Raw genomic sequence first — 24,007 nt, forward strand, 5'->3', positions numbered from 1 at the left:
CTTCACCTAGCCTTATGAAACATGTCAATTATCTTGAACAAGATAAAATCCTATGGCTAAATCCTAGGCTATATGTGGCCTTAGCCTTATGTTGCTCAGAAAGGGCTTGATTCCAGCTGGTGGACGTAGACAGAACAATAATAGTGTCCAGCTTCATGATAGCTGGGGAATGTATACATTCCCTTTGTTCTGGACATGCTGCCAGTCAGGAGGCCTGATCCACAGACTAAGGGCAGCTATACTGACAGCGTGATACTGGAAGACAGAGCTAATAACAACTAAAAATTTATTAAGGGAAGTCTTGCAGTATGTTCAGAAAAGTATCCTCTTATGCCACATGCATAAGACATTTTGACCACTTTTCTGCACACACAGTCCTACCCTGACTGTGCAACTGGTCCAAAGATGGGCCAGGGATAGTTGGAATGTTACATACTTGCAGGATCAGAATCCATCAGTTCTGCTTGAAACAGAAGAAAAGAAGTTTAAAGTTAGTGGAGAGTTGGGATAACTAGGTCCAAGATTGTTCCTAATCTCTGGTTGTCACATTCATGTTATTGGTTTTAGTGACAGTGCATAAGGAAGTTGTGCAAGTTCTCCTGACAGCAGTGCAGAGATGTTCAAAACACTGGTCCCATCAGTGACAGACTTGATCACAGTATAAACCGATGCTCCAAGAACATGATTTAAAATAAAAGACAGAAGATGTAAATGGTACCAAATCCAGTAATGTACTGTTTGTGATCCTCTAGAATGTTCTGTCTCCTTACAGCACATCTCTAATCTTACTACTTTTCACAATTTTTTTTCTCGTCTCTGCCTGTTGGAGATCAGCATGTGTTAACTTAATCCTGCTGAAAATCTGAATTTTGGCTTTGAAGACTGCTGATTACAAGGCAGAGAAAATGTATTTTCCCATCTTTTTTGAAATCACAGATTTCTGATTTGAAGTATGATCACTGCAGACCCAAGAGCAGGAGGAAGTGCTAAGAAAAACCTGGAGATTTTGTATGCCCCTGTTCCTGTCTTTCACAGGTGAAGAAGCTTCTCTCTCCTGACTTTATGCCTTGGATCTTATTGTGGAGGGAAAACAAAAAGAGGCTGCGGTCTCCCCTGCTGTAGTTTTGGTAGGTAATTTTTTTCCCTCACAGGTGCTAAAAGGAACTGAAGAAGGGAAGGGCCTTTTGACTGACATAACTGATGTCTGCAAGGAGAAAAGAACCTGGCTGGGAGTCAGGAAAAAAGGTTTATACCACCCCCCAAAATAATAAAATACTTTCTTAACTAGAAGGAGATTGGCTCGGACCTGGTCTTCTTGCATGCGCTTAAGCAGTGGAAAAACCAGCTGTCGAGATGGCAGAAGTGCATCTGAATTGTCTGAGCATGTTGGCACTTATTTCCTTGTCTGCTCCATATTTGTCCAGCCTAGACAGGTCCTTAATTACTTTATTATTTTGTCACTTCATGTATGAGTCAGAGACATTCAAGATTTGGTGGTTTGTACCCAGCAAGTTCCGTCAAAGAACTTCTTGGTTACTACATTTCAGATGCAGTCCTGCAGCACAGTCTCCTCAATACCGTGTCAACAAGGAGATATCCTATCTAAATCCACCTGGGATTTATGTATCTGGCTGTAGTGGTTAGGTTATGCACTGGAATGGCAATATGGCTTGAAAAGAATATATACCCATGTATGAGTGTATCACATATACATGCATCCCAGACAAACATCCCAGACAAACTCCAGGCAGAAGATCACTCTTAATAAAGAGTTCTGCACACTAATCTTCTTTACCACCTGTCCCCATAATTTCCAGTGCACTAAAGCCATTGGAATGTTCTCCCTCTGGCACATATGACAATCTCCAGCTTTTAGCAATAGCTATGCTCAGTCATCACCAACAGGAATGGTACAATGTGACAAAGTGCAGTACGGAGTAGACATGAAAGACCGGGTCCTCAGATGGTCTCTTTTACAGCTAAGTGTTGCCTCTGTGAAGAGCTCAGACATTTGGAAGATCTATTTACCTCATTAGAAGATCATACAGGGACCAAATGTCTGTCCTTCTTTCTCACTCAGTTTTCTGAAGCCTGTTCTGTCTTTTAACTAAGTCCCAAAATAAGGTGCAAGATAATGGAATTTATTAATGCGAAAGAGTGGTATCCCAGTTTACATGAGCCAATGTGCAGCAGACATTCCAAGAGCTACAAGCACAAGTCCATTATTGATGAGTTTTGAAAACCCGACAGTAGAGATTATGATCCCAGGCTTTGGTGGTGCAAATCACACTGAAAAAACCCAAGGTGTTGCCTGACAGATGATGTGCAGCACCACACGGGAGAGCTCGCCTAGCCCTGGCATTACACAGTACATTTTCTGGAGGTAGAGAGGACAATCTGGTCATCATCGTTTGGTTATGATTATGATACCAGTTCACCTTTTGTACAGGAGGAACTTGGCATTAGGACAGTGTAAGGTGTTCTAAAAAGGGTAGTTTTTCTCTGTTTTTTTTACAGGTGAAGAAAAAGAGACAAAGTGAACCAAATTACCCAAGGCCAATCAGAAGTCTTGTAAGAATGTCCGAATCAGACATTCAGCTGACTAGTGGGCCAGCATTAAGTTAATCAGGTATTCATAAAGCTGTGATGTTTACTAATCTAAATGTGTCCACACTAGAGGGTGCTGCACTGCTTTTCTAAAGTAATTTCCTGTATTTCATTTATTTAAGCTCATGCTGAACTCAAGTAAAACTTCTTTTTCCTTGACAGTGAAGATCTAAAGAACAGGAACTATTCTTGGGTAACTTAATGTAGGCATGTAGTTCTGCTTTGGAGAATTACGTTCCTAAGGAGGAAAAGAAACTCCTTTTTAGATCAATGCATTTGCAAAGGGATTTTCCCAGGAAATACTGCACACATACATAACTATACATATAAATAAGCTCCTTTATTCATAAAAGTGATTTCAAAAAAAAGAGAATAGAATAAGACAGAATTTTAACCCATGTAGTGGAACAGATTTTTCAAGTGTTTCTTAAAAACAGTTTCAATCAAAATGTTGACAGTCAAATTTTATGGTAGAATATGTAGATACAATAGATTGTTTTTTGAAAATCAGTTTTACCAGTAACAGTCTGACTTTAAATATCTTTTAAAAGTACCTATACAGATTAAAAAAATCCGACCCAAAAACTCATTCTCCAGTAAATTTAAGAAAACTAACTTTGATTAAATTAACAAAAACCTCTCAATCTGAAAATGATATGGGATGAATTTGTGTTGCTCAGGGACTGTGAACACAGATTAGGTGTGACATCAGGATCAACAACATTTCTAATCAGTCAAGGGAGTGAGTGAGATTCTGCTCCTTTTAGAAAGGAGTAAATTCAGAGAAATGTTGAGGTTTATGGTGGCATTAATTTAAGATTGTATCATCAGTGTCATGCTACCAAAGCTATGTCCTTAAGAAGGAACATGCACACACATGCATGCACAGATATGCATATGTGCACATACAGAGAACGCAGACACCAGCATGTCTCAGTGGCATTCTTTGGAGCAATTTTCTTTGGCCCGAGAGTGGGAAATAAATTTTGCTGCTGGGAACATAAGAGTCCAGAACAGCTATTATAGAAGGAGTTAAAGGTTAGTTTTCTCTATGGGCAGCTCAACAGACTCTAAATCAAACACCAGTGAGAGAAGCTATACCATGCGGAATTGAAATGGACATTATTCTGCTTTTTTTCCTAAGTTCTCTTCAGTACTGCAATTACCTTATGCTGTCTTTAGCCGAATTAGTGCATCTCTCATACTTTTAGATATCAGACTGCAGATACTTGTGAGAATTAATACACTATCTGCATGCTGATCTGAGAAAAGTATGAGTTTAAGCTTCTTTCATCAAACTATGACTTCTTCCTGATCTTAGGTCCATAAGGTACACAGGCATGCTCTCTACAAATTTATGTTCAGGATTACAATTTGCATAACATCCTTCATGAAGATTGTGGGAATGCTGGATTACTCCAGTGACAAATTTATGAGATGAAGAGGAAGGTTGTCAATAATTCAATTAAGCTGCTACCAGTAATTTTGCAATATATTCCTCGGTAGCCACTTTTGTAAGTCCTTTTAAAATGACTGCATTGCAGTGGAACTTGTTGCATGTGAATCTGAAAAGGCGACATGGCTGGGAAATTATGGTGTGTACTGACTAATGCTGAAAAGAATATCTCCTATCTTCCATCAGAAAGGTAGCTGCTGGAATTGAAGGGAAGAAACTTCCAAATTAAAAAGCACTCTCCACAGCAGCTAGCCAATGCTGCACTTAAATGCACATTTTGCAACTTTCCACTGACTGTCCCCAGTTTCTGTGTTGAATTATCATTTCTCTTCAAACTCACATGGCACCTCTGATTTCCTTACTCCCTGACTTTGTGAGGAGTCCCACTTTCCCTGACACATGTGCTCCATGGCACACTTTGGTACAAAAAAGCTCTGCCATCACATATCTACTGCTTATGGTGATTTATAGCTGCCATTAAAAAAATTGTTTTCATATTTGGATTAAAAGCAGTAAGCAAATTTACTGAAGTCAGAGGTGACAGTTTTATCAGAAACCCTGGTCAGTTCTTCTGAAATTCAGAGGAGGCTTTTTTGACAGGGGAGATAATTCCAGGTGCGTGAACAAGGTGTTCACAAAACAACCTGGTTTTGTTGTCCAGTTTTGTCTTGTGTCTGATGTGGCTCCATGTGGCTGCTCAACGGACCATGACAACTCCTTGCTAAATTTCCCTTCAGCAGCAGTCACTTCAGAAAACATATTCTGAATATTTTTCCCACTGGTACTCTGCACATGCTGTGGCTCTGAGTGCAAGGCTAATAAGGGCCCCAGCAGGGCTGAGTTGCCCAGCCTGGGGAAGGTAGAGAGGAGACTCTCCCTGTAAGGAGGAGCTGCACAAGGCAGATCACAGCAACCTGCTTCTGAGCCCTGGTTTTGGAGACAGAGCGTGTGAGGTCTGAGTTGCACCTACCATTTCAGCATCTTTGCACACTGGAGATACTTCATCCTATGAAAACAAATGGAAAGGAAATAGGAGGAAAAGGACTACAGATAAAGCCAGACAGGGACAAAATGTGGTGTATCCTTCCCTTCCAGTGGCATAAAATGCATTGGAGTCTCATTTATCGCTGCGCCCCTCCGCACCTTCCTCTCCAGCTCATGGTATGTAGATTTCACGGATGTCAGATGATATTGCAGAACCATAGTTTGAAATCCAGGTGCACAAACTGTCAGTTCTTATTTACATTCAGTGGATTGCCATCAACCAAAGAAGATAATACTGGAATTTCATTGCATTTGCTGACAGCAGAGCAGCTCTTCACATCATGAGAACTTGACCTTGTGAGAGGTGAGATGCCCAGGTGCTGGAAGAGTTGCTTCACAATAGGAGAGTGAGAGGGACAATGCTTTTGTTGCTGTTTTCCTCACCACTGGCATTTGCACCGTGAAGCCTGAGGGCTAGGCTAGCCTGAGATCCTGCCTACTAGCAATGCAATCAACTGGTATCTGTCACTTGAAGCAGTGAGAAGGTATTTCTGTATTTCCACTCTCCTGAGGTGCAGTGCAAAAGTAAGAGCCACAGTCTTGGCTGCTTTTAATAAGGGTATAAACCCTTATTGAAAAAATATTTTTGGATATGGGAAGGCCAGGTTGAGAGTGCAAAGCCTCAAGAAAACACTTTCTGTTTCGCTCTGAAGAACCTTTAATCATCATTAAACCAGCTACAATTACTTTGAAGGTCTCCAGTAACTTTTGTCTGCAGATCAGTAGGAAATTCATCCTGAAGTTGAGAAAACTTCATTCATGTTCCTCTGTGACTCTTTATTCACCAGCTTTTCATGCTACTCTGATCTTCCTCTGTGTTGTTCTGCAGGACGCAGAAATAGAAGACTTTTTTCCCTTTTTTGACTCTAAGTAAATTCTGTCTTTAGACAAAGTGCTTTAACTGGTCCTCAGGTTATCCCATTTAATCTCCCTGTGAGATGTCCCCTTCCTGTATTTCTTACCACATTATTTGTAGGGAGTGAAGTATCAGCATCTAAACTAGAAGACAAGAGCCCACTCACATCTTTTACCACAGAGGAGGAATAGGATCACTGGTGATCCAGGCAGAGCATGTGTCCTGGGTTGCAGTGTATTCTATTACCATCCCCATCAGCTGTTGAAATCAGGTGGGGTGCCTCCTCCCCCCAGACTATCTTTCTGTTAATTGCCCATCATTGTCCTGCCGCCTGACTCAGAGATAACTCCCTCTGGACTATCTTCTGTTAATGAGCCTAATCAACACCTGGCCTCATGACTCATCACCCCATTGTGAGATGCTCCACCCAGAGGGAGGAACCAAGCATCCCGTTGTGGATATAAGCTGAGGCTGAACACCAGAGACAAGCCTTTCCACTGGATTTCCAGAGGACAGGAGCTACACAGCCACTACTGGACCTGAGGAAGAGCAGACCCTTTTTTTACAGGATCACCACTTGAGAGGACTGCAGCTATCATTCTACCAGACTGCTACCACCACCCTGACTAACGGGGTGTTAGGTTGTATCTTGACTCTGTCAATTTGAACCAGTGTTTTCTTTTAGTTTTTCCTTTTCTTTAATTTCTCCTTTAATTGTTATTCTGACTTGGCGCCTCCCACTGGTTTGTTTTCAAACTAGTACAGCATGATACAGGGAGAAGAGATGTCACTTGTGATTTCTCAGGCTCACTTTCAAGCCAGATCTCCTAAACCTGTATATTTAAGCATGCATAGAACACACACACCTTCTCCCACATTATTTGATTTATGATTCAGTGTGGTGCCTCTCTTCTCCAAGCCTTGTCTGCAAAGCCAAACCATCCAACAGAGCAGCTAGCTAGTGATCTTAGACCTTTAACCCAATCACCAGCAATGTCTGCTGATTATTATATTTCAAATCCTGATGGATCACGTGGGTGGGCTGTTTTATTTGCATGTGGTACTATTTGTATCTTCTTGTGTTAAAAACCTAGGAAACTGCATATATATATATATATATATATATATATATATATATATATATATATAGCACCACATGTTGCCAGGAGAACATAAGAGGCAAAAGTTGAGTACTTGGGAGTTAGGTAATGCCAAAAACACTTAAACTCCCTCGTGTGTGTACATTATGAAACAGTCTCTACTTACAGGATCACATTACTCCTGTTTCCATAGGTCAGACAATACTAGGCGCTGTAAGCGGGAGGAAAGCTTGATTCTACGTCTCTCCTGCTCCTGTGACAGAAATTAGGGGGTAAAATGCAAAACAGCAAACTGTGAGGAACAGGGTAGTTTGGCAACAGGTGTAAGCAAGAAATTCATCTGGTCAAGATATAACACCTTCAAGGTGTGTGGCAATGTTTGGCACCAATGTTCTGATAAAAGATTTCATCTGCCTTCATACTATTCCCATGTGGTCTCGTCTGCCCTTGGGACTTTATGCTGAAAATTGTAATTATGACCAGTAGTAAGATTCACCAGCATGGGAAAAATAAAACAGAAGGGAAAGAGTCATAGAGACAAAATGTATTTTTCTTTCTGCTGCACACTGGTGTTCCAGAGGTGGGGGAAAGGGAAGGGATTTCATAAGACTAAATTGCAGAGTTATGTGACAGGTCAGCAGTTCTACTAGGTTTGTCCTTCACATTTGGTGTGGAGTATCAAACTCCATGCATTCAGGCACTTTGCAAGTTTTTTATTGTTTATTCCAGGGAGCACAGTAAACCTACTATCCCTGGGCATGTCTAATGGTCTGCTACATAGCAACCATTTTTCACTGTAGTAAAGAAAAAATTATCCAGAGAAAGGAATTAAAAAATGAAGGAAGTGAAAGGGAAATAAAGAGTGTAAACACAACCTGAAAGTATCTTCACTTTGCCAAATCTTCATTCATAACAGTAAGAACATGTTTATTGATACTGAATTAACTTCAAACAAACAGCCAGCACTGAGGAAAAATGGGTGTCGACTAGAAAAATAGCATAGGAACAGAATAGATGAAAAATGTCCTCAAGGTCAGTTTTAGGACATCTGTTGTTCATAACATGTGTCTATATATAAATATAAAATTACTTGGATGAGGGTGTTGAAAACCTAAGCAATATCCAGCTCTAGTTTCCGTTTGCTCACTCTGGAGTAATTCCACAGACCTTAGTGGAAAAGATCCAGATTTACCCTAGTTAAAAGATGGAGAGCACAGTCTGACTCAGAGAGCTCAAAACTCTGAGATCTCACAGTTTACAGATGATGCAGAGGATGAACAAATAGCAAGGAACAGTGTAACCAGATTCCAAGGGATTTGGGTTATATTGAGAATTGGAGCTGGCAGATGGCAAATGCAGCCCATTGTCAAAATGATAAAATAATGAGGCTGAATTCAAGGAGACAATCTAGGGAATAACTGCTACATTCAGCAAACATCATAACTAGAAAGGAGATTAGGGCAAAATGATTGAATCCCTCAGCCTGTTACACAGCTACAGTAAATAGAAAGGCCTGTGAGGTATGTGCTTAAGTGCTGTAGTAGAGGTAGAGAATATTAAAGAAGATGCACAATAGTCATAGTATGTAAGGCACTTCCTAAGCAATTGTCTCTGCTTCTAATTGTCATTGTACAGAAAAGCTATCTATCATTTTCCTCACATCTGAGGAGGCCCAGCACTGATCTGGGCAATGCAAGCTAGGACCTTGGTGTGGTTTTGTCTCTGTCCTTTCTTCCAGTATAATTGTGGGATCCAAGTTAGCAGATGGAGGTGGAGAAAAACTCAGTGACACACAAGCATTGCACACTCTCACAAGAGAGACTTCAAACCCTGAGTTCACCCAGAGAAAAATGTTTTAGGCTGGTAGGTATGCCAGCATTTCAGGAAATCTATCTCATTTTTCTAGGACCAGTATGTTGGTCCAGACTTGTGATGAATTTGCAATAATCAGAGTGAACAGAAAAGGTTCAAGAGGAGACATTCTATCTCTATTCACCATTTGTGCTGGCACAATTCTCAGTCCCTCACTGAGAGGGACCAAGAGAAACCTTGTCTGAAAACCAGAGGGTGCCAAGGAGAATGTACTCCTCTGATATGTGAGAAGGGTGTACTGGTAACAACTGATACAGAGCAGGTGGAGGTACTCATTGTGTTCTTTTCCTCACTCTTCACTGGCAGTCAGGTTTCCCACTTTCTCTCAAGTCCCTGACCTATGGGTAGGTGGGGGAGAGTGAAGTCCATTTCACTGTAAGCAAAATGCAGTTTTGGGATCACTTGATGAAGCTAAACAGCCACCAGGCTACGGGACCTGATGAGATATGTCCCAGGGTCCTGGGGGAACTGGCTCATGTTGTTGCCAAGCCACTTTCTGTCATATTTGAAAACTCACAGCAGTCAAGGAGAAGGCCCTGAAGATTGGGAAAAGGGAATTGTTGCTCCCAGTTTTAAAAAGGGGAAAAAGGAATGAAAATATAAAAGAGGAACTACAGACTGGCAAGCCTCACCTCTGTGCCTGGGACGATCATGGAGCAGATCCTCCTAGAACATGTGCTATGGCACATAGGAGACAATGGGGTGGTTCGAGGCAGCCAGCACATCTTTATTAAGGGCAAATTATGCCTCATCAATCTGGTGACCTCTGGAGTGATGGAAACAGTAAACAGGGAAAGACTGACAGACATCATCTACCTAGACTTCTGTAAGGACTTTGATATAGTCCCACATTATATCCTTATCTCCAGGTTGGAGAGACATGGACTTGATAGATGGAATATTCAGTGGATAAGGAAGTGGCTGGATGGATGCAGCCAGAGAGTTGTGGATCTGTGTTCAGGAGGAAGCTGGTGACAAGTGCTCTCAGGGACAGGGCTCTCCTGGGACCACTGCTCTTCAACATCCTCATCAATGACACAGACAGTGGGATTGAGTGCACCCTCAGCAGGTTTGGAGATGACACCAAGCTGAGTGTGCAGGTGACACAACAGAAGGATGGGATGCCATCCGGAGGGGCCTGGATAAACATGAGAATTGGGCCCAAGAGGACTTAATGAAAGTCAACATATCCAAGTGCCAGGTGCTGCACCTGGGTCAGCAATTCCAGACAGGAGTGAAAACAGGGAGAAGAAGTCATTGAGAGCAACCCTGCTGAGAAGTGCATGGGGGTTCTTGTGGATGAAAGTTTGGACATGAACCATGCACTTACGGCATGCATGAAAGGCTGGACTTGAGCCATGCATAGAAAGCCAGTTGCATCCTTGCTTCATCAAAAGAAAAGTGGCCAGCAGGTAGAGGGATGTGATTTTCTGCCTCTACTTTGCTCTCATGAGACCCCACCTGGATTGCTCTGTCCAGGTCTGGGGTCCTTAGCACAGGAAAGGCATGGACCTGCTGGAACGAGTCCAGAGGAGGCTGCAAAGATGACTGTAGTGCTGGAGTACTTCTCCTATGGAGACAGACTGAGAGAACTGGGATTGTTTAGCCTGGAGAAGACTTCAAGGAGACCTCATTGCAGCCTTCCAGCACCTTAAGGGGGCTTATAGAAGGGAGGAATAAAGACTGTAAGAGCATGCAGAGACAGGACAAGGGACAATGGTTTTTAACTGAAAGAGGGTAGTTTAGATCAGAGGTTAGGAAGAAATTCTTTACTCAGAGGGTGCTCAGGCACTGGAACAGGTTGTCCATAGTGGCTGTGGATGTTCCATCCCTGGAAATGTTCAAGACTGGGTTGGATGGGGCCCTGACAAACTAGGTCTAATGGAAGGTGCCCCTGCCCATGACAAGGGGTTAGAGCTATATGATCTTGAAGGTACTTTGCAAGCCTTCTATGATTCTATGCTTCTGTTATGAGGAGGATATTTTTGAGGATTCAGGTTACTTACAAAGGGCACATATGGCATCTTCCCTCTTCATAAATCATACCCTCACATTAACTAACTTACTTGACAGGATCCTATGAAATTTAGAGATGAAAGTAACATTATTAATAGATGACTAGTTTTTTCTTCCACAAGGAATGAGAGGACACCATTTGCTACAATAAAAATTTATGGTGTCAGTTCAACAGTTTACCTTTCTTAATTTCCTGATTCTGCCCTTTATAGTTACTAGTCCTTCCAGGATCCCTCTGGAGCCAAAAAGCTGGTGTGTTGAACACCTTTTGTGATGACTATTGTTTTTGATTAAATGAGCAAGAGACGGAGGCTAAAGCTTTGATTTAATTTTCTGCTTTGTTCTTCCAAAATCAATCTCCCTGGTAAAACAGCTTTTGGATGTTTTAGTGGACTCTAGCTTTCTTATTTGACTGTAATTTTTTTCTGTCTCCTTTGATGCTTCCTCTGTGAGGGCAATGCTGGGTTATACAGGACACCACTGGTTGTAGCTTTTGCAGTATTTTCCTAGCCAGTAGTTGCCTCTTTCTCACTTTGGCAAGGGTGTGAGCAGGTCTGAACACTGCTCTACCTGCACAACTCTCTGGCAGGGAGTGGCTTCGGTGCCAACAAAAGTAGATGGGGAAAAGTGCATGAGATAGCAGCGCACACAGCACGCCTGCTGTGGATCAGCTGATGTGTGCCAGCCACATGTCTAAGCCCCTGCATCTTATAGAGAGGTGTCTTTGCTCTCACAGCAGTGACACCCTCCTTCTCTGGGAAAAAAAAAATTCCTGCCAACCCATCACAAAAAAATCACAGCAGACATCCAACATTCAGAAACTGGAAAAGGATCTGCAAGTTACTTCTGAAGAACCACCCCTACCCTGCTCCCCTCCCCCCTCCCATGTAGTTTTCAACCATAAAAAAGAAGCAGGTGTGTTGGAGAAGACCTGAGACATTCTGTGAACTTATTGAAGGATGGCCCTATTACAGTTACTCCTGGGTGAAAATGTCTTGATCCTATGTTGTGGTCCAGTCTAAAAACCAGTCAGGAGAAATTTCTATCAGAAAAGTCCATAATCAAACTCTCCAAGAGTCAGCATTTCATAGATTTAAAGGTCATTAGGGACCATTATCTCATTTAGGACAACATCCGGTAAAGCACACAGGCTGTAGGGCTTCATGCGATTACCTCTGCATCAGCCTATAGCTTTTATAAGCCTGTGGCACATCTCACTCTGAAGAAATGGTTTTCCCTGGTCAGCCACTGAAAGCATGCAGTTTCCTAGCCATCTGTCTGCAAAAATTCTGGAAAATGCAGCAGTTTGCAGCTGGTCACCCCACCTCTGAGATTGCAGAACAATTTGCAAATGACACAACTCTGGAGTCTGCAGAGTAGTGAGTGCTGGATGAGCAGGGAACAGTGACAGGAGGGAGGTGACTGTGTTTTCCATGGTGACACTGGGATGGGGCTCACTTGGGTGCATAGCTGTGTCTCTAGGAGGAAAACAACATCTGAGTAATGAATTATAAGTGGTAGTTTGGTCTTTATAATGGTATTTTCAGACCTTTGACAAGCCTTGTTTCTTTCTCTGTGTCAGACAAAAAATGCCTGCGACAGCAAACAGGTTTCTAAACAAAGGATGCACTAGTATTTCAATTATTTTTTTAATCTAACAGTTTTTCTTCCAATATTTTCATATTTAACAAAAGGTCTGGTTGTGTTTTCTGATTTAAGCTGCTGGTGATCTCAAACTCAGCTAAGAAACAGATATGTTTTAAATCTTTTGAAACAAAGATGGTTATAATTTGTTGTCTTTTTGTCCTTTTTCTGTTTTCAATGTAGTTAAGAATAAAACTTTATTTCTCAAGAAAACTAATGATAAATTGTTAATCTTGATTAATTCTTTCTAAGCAAGGTGGTGCTTTTATTTTCTGTATCTATTGTTCGTTTAGAAAAAGACCAATGACTAGAAGAGTTTAAGAATACTTCTATCTTTGTAAAAAAAAAAGTCTTTTTGGCTTCTATTGAAATACAAGTCTCTGTACAAAGAGGTTGTGATTCCTAAGGTAATGTTAACAGTAAAAAAGCCCTACAAATATACCTACCAATTTTCAGAAAAGTCGTGTCTGGGCTGCAGAAGTAGGACTGAGTGTATCATAGAGGCTTTCACACCCAGTGCTAGAAAAACTGCAACTGGTCCAGGGATCACCCTAAGGAAGAATCATTTACAGAGCACACACAGATTACACGTTTGAGTGCACGTCTCCATCCCTACCTACCAGCTCCCTGTCACATACCTGAGCATAGCTAGTCATCCCTGGTAAGACCTGCCTAAACCCTACCTAGCCTTCAACATACTGCTCTGCTGCCAAGGACTCTCTGACATGAGAATTTGGCCCCTCCAGGTCTGGCTGGAGTTTTCTAAAATGTTCTGTGGCTTAGACATCACTGGCTGCTGCATACTTGTGTTTCTCAGGAAATGTGCCAGATTCTGTACCAGCTCTAGGGGAAGGATTTGGAAAAAAATGCAGAAAAGGAAGTGAAATGGATGAGTACACATCAGCAGAGAGTTTCAAGAAAGTCTGTCACCCAGAGATGTTTCAGTGGACTTGACCAGGAGTAGAGAAGTGAGTGGTGAAGGAAAAGGGTGCTAAACAGCATTAAAAACCTGGGGACACATCTCTTCTGAAACTGGAAATCCCACCCCCGGCTCTGCCCCATGCACCAAAGGAGCAACAGTCCTGAGACAGCAGTCTCAGCATTCAGGAGAGCTGTGCCTCCAGAAGGGCCATGAGGATGTAATGAAATCTTGTAAATGCTATCCTGTGAGCAACGAAAGGGCCTTCTACTTGCTGAAACATCCGCATTGCCCAGCAATCACAGCTCAATACCTTTGTCCAGCAACAAGTGCTGGAGCAGCCCTTTCCAAGGCATTCATATTTTCCCTCAATCATTCTCCAGAGTCTGGAGGTCTTCTGTGGTTTTGTGCTTGTGTGAGCAGTGAGTTGGATGAGCACACACCATTCATGCCTGCTAGACTTCAGCACTATGTGTAGCTCCCTCTGTCATTCAACACATACATCCTCTCTGCACTTTCCTCTTGGAAAGCAAGTCTGGCCTCATTAAGCTCTGCTGTCCCAAGCCAGCCTCATTGTTTACATCAGAGTAGCAAATCTACTGAGGAGACCAATTAATTGAGATGCGTCTGTGGCCAGTTTGAAGCATTGAGCTAAATTCTTAATAAAGAATAATAGGAGATGGTGCTCGCCACAGAGATTATTTGGTTTCCAGGAAACAGCCTGCAACTGGGAAACCAATATGTTCAGTGCTGGGTGCCAAATTGCCAGCACAATCCTCCTGTTTTGTCCTGCAGGCAGCTAGCGATCGGCCTCTGGTGAGTTCAGCCGGCCTGAAAAGCAATGGGAGGAGCTGCTGTGAGCTCCCCTACCTTGTCACATTTCCAGTAATATGTCAGAGCAGTTGACCCCTGGATGACTCAGCTACATCTCATAAGGGAAATGCCTGGCAAGAAGATCATGCTGGAGGAAAGGTTTTAACAGCTGGGAGAAGCCCTGTCATTGTGGCAGAAAAGTAAGACAGCCTACTTGGAAACCAGCATGGAAAGGTCAGGAGACGATGGATGCCCCTCTTGATGGTGGACTCAGGTTCTTGTAAGTCAAAACCATCACAAGAGCCAGGGGGATCAAGCTCTGGATATGTTACTCTGTAAATATGAAGTGTTGTATAGTTACATACGTGTTTGCTTACAAAGATTTCATACTGTGATTTGAGAAATCATTGGCCAGGTTTACCAGTAAGATCCATCTGCTTTGTTGCTGCTCCAGGGGCTGAAAGAAGACATCAAGTGCCTTGTCTGATGAGACAGTGTGTGTGCTGCTTTACACATCCAGAGCAGCAGTAAAGGGGATGAAACATGTCAGGGACTCCAACCCCTTAATGTCTTCTCTTGGGTGGGACACATGCTCTATGAGAGATAAACAGGCAGCACTTGAGAATTACTGCTGTTACAGGCTGGCAGTAATTAGACCATGAACTACTCTCTGCAGCTATGGAGCCATGTTCCCATGGCTAAAGCATAACCCTCCTGCTGAAGTCTTCTGCACCAGTCATTTGACACATTATCCCCAAAACGTTACTGTTTCTTACACAGGTATCCTCTATCATCAGCTGACTCTGTGGCCTTTTCATTTTCATGATCACTTGGCTTGCAAAGCCACCCTGAGACCTGAGCTGAGAACAGAACAACGGTTATCCCAGTTGTGAGCAGTGGGACACACGCAGTGAACACATGAGCTTTTCATTACATGTGCATACCTGTTTCCAAATATTTCAGTCCTCTGGGCCATCTCTGGTGCCCTTAGGGCACATCTTGATTCGCTGAAGTTCTCATACTGCAAACAAAAATCCTAGCCAAAGGTGTCACTAGATCCAGACCCTCCAAGAAAGAAACCGAAAGTACCAAACTCTTTAAAGGGGTAAGTATCATGTCAATGTCAGTAGTAGTAGTAGTAGTATTTTCTAAAAATAAGTCATGGTGGTTTAAACATCTGTGAATATCTATTGTTTATGTATGCTCTCTTAAACTCCTCAAGTGGGAGAAAATTCTCCTATCCTGAAACATAGCTCACTTAAGCAGGCCTAGTGATAGCAGGATCCTACAAAATAACAAGCATAACAAAACCTCTCTCTGAATGTTTGGATTTCAATAGCCCTGGAAAATGTCTCATGGTCTGTTTGAAGACGGTTGGAGGTTTTTTAATATCTCTGAGTAAAAAACCAAGAGTCCTTAACCATGGTGCAGGTGTGCTCCATTCCAAGGTGTTCCAACCTCCCACATGGCACAAGATCTGTCCATTTCTCAGAGCAGTGTCATGATTTGGTAGCTATCAGGCAGTTCATACCTGTTTTTTTGGGGTGTTTGGAACTTAACCACAGAAAAAATATTAAGAACACAGAAAAGAAAATAACCACTTCCTTAATACTAACCATTTACTTCTTCAGGAATTAATGCTGAAGAATTCCAAAAGACTTACATTTGTGTTTAATATTTTAATCAGAAGTAATTGCACTGGGATTAATGGGATTGTTGACAGGATCCTGCTTACAAATGTATATATAACTTTGAAGGACCAGTACCATGAGCTGCATAATCACCAGAGGTGCAATACACATATGCTGTAAATTTGTGTGTTTGTCTTCCTTATCCCAGATAGACAAACCTAAGTGTCATTGTTCGTTCAGGCAAGGAAATCTTGTATTTCCCCGTGCAGAAGTTCAGACAATATAAAAGACTGTCTTTATCCCCTTGATCTTCTCTAGGATCTCCCCTGTGACTCACTCCCTGCTTCTGAAAAGTTTGTATTTTAATTCCCAAATGTTATTTCTGTCACTCTTCTGGGATTAAACATTTCCATTTACCTTTCCCTTCAGTCATGAGTTATAGAGTGGGTGGCCCATAAAGGCTGTTTATGTCTTCACAGTGTTTGAAGGCTTTAGTTTCTATTTGGAGTTGCTATTTTCTTCCAGAGTTGAAAGAGAGAAACCATTGTCGCTTTGCAGTCATTTAAGCCTCCAGTGTCACATCAGAAAGATACACTCAGCACAGATACACTGCTCAGGACAAGCAGTGATAAATTGGTACCCAACAGCCTCACGTTACCCAAAGGTTCATCTATGTGTCTCATGTTTGTTGTTTTTTTCATGGCCTGGATTGGAATGGACCTTAAATATCACCTAGTGCCAACCCATCTGCCATGGACAGGAACACCTTTCACTAGACCGGATTGCTCAAGGCCTTGTCCACTGACCTTGAACAGGGGGTGGCAAGGTCAGTGTGGATGCTGGGTGGGGGCATCCACAACCTCCCTGGGCAACCTGGTCCAGTGTCTCACCACCTTCACCGTAAAGAATTTCTTCCCAATATCTAATCTGAATTTCCCCTCTTTCAGTTTGTACCCATTACTCCTTGTTCTATCACGACAGTTCCTCACAAAGACTCCCTCTCCAGCTTCCCTGTAGGACCCTTCAGATACTGCAAGGTTGCTAGGGGGTCTCCACACAGTCTTCTCCAGGCTGAGCAGACCCAGCTTCCTCAGTTTGTCTTCATAGTGAAGGTGCTCCAGTCCTCTTACCAACGTTGTACCCTCCTTCGGACTTGCTCCAACAGTTCCATGTCTTTCTTATGCTGAGGACCCCAGAGCTGGATGCAGTGTTCCAGGGGCAGCCTCACCAGAGCAGAGTAGAGGGGCAGAATCCCCTCCCATGCCCTGCTGCCCACGCTGCTTTGGATGCAGCCCAGGATCCCATTGCCTTTCTGGGCTGTGAGTGCACCTGGCTGGGTCTTGCTGGGTTTTTCATCCACCACCACCCCCAAGTCCTTCTCCTCAGGGCTGCTGTCAATCACTTGTCCACCCAGCCTGTAGCTGTGTCAGGTGTTGCCACAACCCAGGTGCAGGACCTTGCACTTGGCCTTGCTGAACTTCATGGGGTTTGCACAGCCCCACCTCTCCAGCCTGTCCAGGTCCCTGTGGATGACATCCCTTCCCTCCAGTGTGTCGACTGCCCCACACAGCTTGGTGTTGGTAGCAAACTTGCTGAGGCTGCCATTGATCCCACTGTCCATGACGCTGACCAAAGTGTTGAACAGTATCAGCCCCAGTACTGACCCCTGAGGGGTACCACTGGTCTTTGGTCCCCAGGTGCACTTTGAGCTGTTAACAACAACTCTGTGTGTATGGCCATACAGGCAGTTTTCTTTACCCATGGAATGGTCTCCATGGTACCCAGACCTCTGTAGTCCCTCTCAATACTTCCCAGACTGCTGCTGACTATATGTATCACTGGCGCCCATAAGGCACACTAACAGTGGGTAACAATCAGTGGGTTTAACTAGGCTTGGGACTGTCTCAGTAACATCCCTGATCTGGGCTCCCAGAAGACAACACATCTCTCTTGAAAGTGGGTCAGGTGTAATAGCAAAGATTAGTTATATTTTCTTGTATTTCTTCCCAACAACAGATTGGGTAACAGAAAGCTGCATTAATAGTGCAGTTCTTCCTAATGCTCTGGCTTTGCAGAGCAGAATTGCCTGTGTTATCACACTAATGTAATATAATGCAGGGACATTAGAAATGCTCCAGAGATACACACTGATGGTCAGTCTAGTCCAGGGACTGCCTAGAGCAGTGGCTGGCAACCAAATGTTTTGGAGTAAGCAATAAAACATGTATAATGTTCCTTTTGTTGCAAGACTCTTCAGCACAGGGAACTCCCATCCCAAGCCCTGCTGCAAATCAGTACATTCCCTAAACAAAAAGGCTAAGTACCCCACAGAAATGTTATCCTAAGCAGCGTAATTACAAATGCAGACTGTACCCATTTAAGGCACCTAATCCCTTTTTGGAAGTCTTACTGACAAATCTGCTTCTCTGCATGGCAGCCCAAATTTAATTAGTCTTTGTGCAAGGGGAATTCCCCATCAGCCTATGATTGTGTGCCTTTTGATTCCACCACCTGCCCTCTCCTCTCAGGGAGCACAGGTAAATACCCATTGGTGCACAACTTGCCTTTTGCCTTGCAGGATGAGTCTCAAGGGTTTTCTCCTGGACATGCACACTCGGTGCCCATTCCCTGTGGGATTTGCATCCTAGCATCCTCTGCAGCACCCCAACCAAACTCTTCAATGTTCCCTTCAATATTTCCAGAAGAAAAGTGACTGTTCAGGGGTTTCACACCTTCTCCTACCCCCAGGGCCAAATTTTCCTGGGCATCTGTTTGTCATGAGAGTCCTTCTCTGAATTATCTCCGAGAAAAGCAGATCAGGAGCAGATCCTTAGCAGGAGTGGAGAAGACACCTGTCTCAAGGAGAGGTTTCTTGCTGGAAGGAAGGGATGTCACCCAGTGGGGCGGGTCAGGAGCACGGCTGAAGTGGGCTGCTGATGTGGGAAGGGTGGATAACAGGCTGTGTTTGAAAAGCAGGCTGCCCAAAATCCAGAGCTTTTTAAAGACAGGCAGCTTGAAAGCATAACATGTTTTTTGATAAGCCTTGCTTTTATCTTTTCCCTGCAAAGCTGTCCTCCATACACCTCCCTTTATAACTAATTTTTAAAATGTAATAAAAATAATCTTTTCAAAATGCAACATCTCAGTAAAAGCTCCCGTTCTTCACCTCAGTGTTGCCATTTTTCATATCATAATGCCATTCCAGTGTACCAAATTCATCATACCAAAAGATCCAGCTTGGCAGAAATAAAATCGTTCAATAATTTTCATAAAAATAGGCATGTTCCTGTGGAATGTTTCAATCTAATCAAAAGGGCATTTGGTGTAAGACAGGTGTCCAGTCAGAATATTTCAATCAGCTCTAGTAAGATACTTAGCAAGTACTTTCCAGTACACCCAGGAGACTTAGACACTCAAAGCCCAATGCGAGGTAGAGGAGTTTCTTGCCCTGAAAACACTTGGTATTGGTTTGTGTTGATGCACTTCTTCCACTTAACACCAAAATATTGCAACAGATAAACAAAAAGTAATCAAGATATAGAGGGAAAGAGTCTGAAATATTATCAAGGACCAGAGCTCCTCCATCCAAAGCAAAACTGGCTGCTGTAACAGATTCTGCCATATGCCTGCAAGGGCATGAAGGAAGAAAACAGGACTCAGGAGAGAACAGCACCAAAAAGAGATCTTAGGAATTGGGAGTTATACTGCTTGGGAAAGTATCACTGAGGGACTCAGTGAGAGTTCAGTGAGTCCTACACTGAGCTCTTCTACTGGCCAGGAACCTTTCATAAAGAGTGTTGGAATGAGAAAACCGCACAGCTATCAAGACTGCCGAAGGCCTGTAACATTGAGCTCTCCCCTTCTAAACTGACATCCTCATGCAATGGACCTGAATGAGCAAGGAAGGAACCCACCATTTGTACCTGAGACTATGGGTCTGAGGCAGTTTATTGGATTTCTCATAATGTTCTATTCCTATACTCCTGCTATCTTATTTCTTTTTCTATCCCTCATCTTAAAGATTGTGCTGTACAGAACTGAAAACTAAATGTATCCAAAAATACACTGTTAATTACATATAAGACCTTTGACTGCTCTAATCAACATATGAGATTTAAATATATACTGTCATTCCCCTGTGGATTAGTAGCACTTTTAAATCTGCCTTGAAATCAATATTTTGCATCAGTGACTAGAGAAAATTAGTCTGGGACTGAAATTGAAACCTGCAGCTATCTTCCTCACATCCACAAAGCTCCATCCCTCTAGGAGATTGTGCCATCTGGTACACTGAGATCAGGATACTTGTCAGGCAACCAAATTGAGTTGAGAAGATTTGAGTGCTAAGAATTCTTCAGTTCAGACTTCTACTGATATTAGACATAGACCTTACACTTCAATAATTACTGTAAAACCTTTAATGCATGCCTTTCACACATCAGGACTTCTCAGGGAAGCAGAAATGCCTTTGGACCCTGTTTCTGAGTTTGGCTCCCAAAAATGAAATTTTCCTGTGGAAAGTAGCTCATCTGTGGCAGCTGCTAGCCTCAAGTTAAAGTACCTGAAACAAATTTCCTCAATGTGATGTTTCTCCAAGTCCAAAGAGCACAGGCCCCAGATGCATTTTAATTCTCAGTCAGGGAGATGCTGTGCCTGTTATGTGCCGTGTTATGCCTCCATCTTCATTTGATCCTCTGCAAGCCATGCGTAGCTGGTAAATTAGCATATTTCACTCTGCAGGAAGATATGTAGCTTTCAATGAAACAATGAGCCACCACTGGCAATCACTCTATGTGCCAGTCATTTCCATCCTCTTTTGTCTATGCAGCTCCTGGATTTAGAAGGATTTTTCCCTCTAGTACCTTACCTTCCTATTGTTTTGTTATTTGTGAACTTCTCTTTTCAAGTCTTTCAAATTTACATACTCCTGAGCATTTCCCCATACAAAAGCTGATTCCAGGCCAGCAAATTTTGAACTTCCAATTGTACTTAGTTTTCTTGGATGGTCCTTGTCAGTGCATCAGCAACCACAGGATGAAAACAACTGCTTTTAAAGTGATCAATATCCCATCCTTCTCTCTCTAAATACACCAAGGTGCTTGAAGCTGTTACTTCAAGGCAGAATTTTCAGACCTTGCACCACTTATATCTGTGTTCTGAGCCCTCTGCTATCCCATTTTATCTCCTTGCCTTCTCCAGCCTCCTCTCCATACGAGTGACACCAAGCTGAACACAGTGGGGTAGGAATGGTGTCACCACAGAAGGACCGTGTTAACCCATGTAGCTGCAGCCTCTCATTTAAAATGCACATCAAGTAAGCCTGCCAGAGGCACTGCTTTCCAAAACTGTCCTTTCCCTCACCACAGGCTGCTTCGTACTGATTTTTACTATCAGCCAGACACAAAGGCCTACATAACCGGCAGTACACAGTTTAGTAATCTGGATTTCCCTGAGGACCCTTCCTTATCCATTCATTATTCTATGTATTCCTGTTTCTTCTGCAAATTTTATCAGCAATGATTTTCCTGTTTCCTTCCAGATTATTGATTAAAGTATTGAACAGCCCTTGGATTGAAATCTGTCCTTCAGGGATACAACTAATATCATCTGCATTCACACACTGATCCACTTGAACAATTACTTTTTGAAATCTATTTTTTGGTCCATTTTTAATCCATTTAACAGGACTTATTGATTCCTAGACCATGCTTATTTTAAGGAAGAGGTACTTTAGAACACAATGGAAACCTTATTCATTTGGGAAAGTGCATTCATTCTGGTCCTGGCAGCCTGGGGAATTGATGTTGACCATGATGCTGACAACATAGCATTTATTTGTGAGGTTTTTTTTCCTACTACTTCCTACCGCCATTGTTTGCTGTCCAAGAAAGGAGAAGTGTGAAAAATACTACTGTTATTTCAGAGATGTTGTGCTTTACTTCTTCAAAACCCTGATCTACAGAGGGACTTGCCTTCTTACTGGTAGTGGTTGTTGATTACCACTAGGGAGCAGCGTTTTATCCCTGGTGTCTAGAGTTACTGCCAGAGAGTTCCAGAGCTATACCCAAGTCTCTTTGTTTTTAAAGAGGTGTTAGGAGAAAAATGTGTTATTCTCCAGCCTAGTGCTTTTGAGATCATGCAGTCTTCCTTCACTGACAGAATCTTAATGAACACTATGTATGAGATAGCAGGCCAGTGGACCTCTTACCAACAAGTTATTTGTCTTTAGCCGCACTTAACTCTGGGTATGATGTCCATGCAGGCAAAATTTGTTTTGTTGTGCAGTGGATAAGTCCTTTTTGGAGTGAAGACAATTGAAATGGAACCTTTCAAGTGTGCTGAGGATCCAGGAAAGGCTTTCAGTCCGAAAAAGTATGATTGGAAAAATATCTACTTTAAAGATTTGGGGCACACAGATTTTGTATGTGGGTTTTTGTAGTATTTGTAAGCAAAACAAGCCCCAACACTCAGCCAGCTGTGTAACAGAGAGCCTCACAGAGAAATCAACCACACAAGGAAACCAAGTAACCGTCTAAACCAAGGAATAAATGAATGCAGTGGTAGCAAGGAAATTTCATTCTCCTCTCCAGGAAAGACTATAAGGCACAGGAACACAAGAGATGTACCTGTTCATAGCTCATGTCATTGCTTGCCAGGCAGGTGGATCACTCCCCAGCTCCCATGCGTAGACCACTTATCCCAGAGACTGGTCTGGAAAAACTCAGTGAGAAAGAGGGGTTTATCATGACATTTCTTGGACGTGTCAGGGCAGTCCAGTGCAGCTTTAGAAGTGCGCTGAAACTGAGAAAAGAATAAATCCAACCACCAGCTGTCTAGAAAAGGAGAGAAATGAGCCTCACAGTGGGCACATATATTGTATTGTACAAAGGATAATTGGTATCCCAACAGAGACCAAGTTGCAGGCTATTACAGTGCCTGCATATAAATAGCATGTGTGTAAGTATCTTCTCAGGATATTGGAGAAGACTACATGGAAACCTGCTTGGCAGATGATGCAAAGGTAGTAAATTGTTTCATGTGTCTAGACAGGTTTTTCAGGGACTGCTGGAAAGGAGGTGATGGTGATAGACCATCAGTTGTGGTTGAAAAAGGGGTGAGTAAGAAAGAAGATCCTTTATGCAATGTTTATGGCTTTAGACAGCGTCATCTTTGGAAGTCCTTCCAGGGGCATGTTCAGTGCCAGTCAAAGATGTGGAAAAGCAAAGCCTTAACGTATAGCTGAGTAGATGACACAGGGAAAATGTGAGGGGGAAATGTCCGGTTTCAACACAAACACGCAAAGGACTGACTTTTGGAGTGGGATGTCTTCATCTAATCCAGCATGGAAGTGGACTGAGCTGTCAAACAGCAAATCAGAAAATAAAAAAGTAGAAAAAGCAATGAAGTACAGCAAAGATACTCTTGGAACGTTGCATCTGTAAGGGTGAGGTGAGAGAAATTGCACCCTCAGAAAAAGGATAGAGTAGAAGCCTGTGAGAAATGAGACAACTCTTAAAAAGATTAATTCATTGAAAACAGAAAAATTGAAAAATTACAGAAATTACAAAAATATAAAAATTTGGGATCCTATGGCTCAGTAGATGGTATGCCCCAGGAGCGCAGGGATTTGAGATCTTCTGGCTGAGACAGCACTAGACCTCAGGTAGAGAAAAAGAACTTGCAGTGCTGGGCTGACTTCAAAAAAATTACTAAAAGCCCCTTAAAAGGGGTAAGGCTTTGAATGCCCAGCACTGATGTCTACCACAGCTAGACTGCAGAGAGCAAGAGAGGAAGAAGAAAGAGAACCCGCCTCGTTGCCTCGTTCTTTTTTATAGTTTTTGCTCCGCCCACAGCCCGCCCACAGCCCGCGCCTTCGGTTTAAAGTGATTGGTGCTTTCCCTTTGATAGATCATCCCTGTCCACCAATGGCTCATCGTTGTCAGAGGGGTGGTATTAGTTGAGATAAGGGAGTTGAAATGCCTTCATTAAAATTCAGGTATTCAGGTTGCCATGGAGCTTGCCGGCAGAGTAATGGCTGTTGGGGCTAAA

At 42.7% G+C, this 24,007-nt stretch overlaps 1 protein-coding gene across 2 annotated transcripts in view; it reads right to left on the reverse strand.

Moving 5' to 3' along the window:
• NRG1 (neuregulin 1) overlaps positions 1-24,007 on the reverse strand; it is a 434,810-nt gene that overhangs the window by 44,319 nt on the left and 366,484 nt on the right. The window lies entirely within an intron of this gene.

This window comes from Corvus moneduloides, chromosome Z, assembly GCF_009650955.1.
Source record: "Corvus moneduloides isolate bCorMon1 chromosome Z, bCorMon1.pri, whole genome shotgun sequence".
NCBI lineage: Eukaryota > Metazoa > Chordata > Aves > Passeriformes > Corvidae > Corvus > Corvus moneduloides.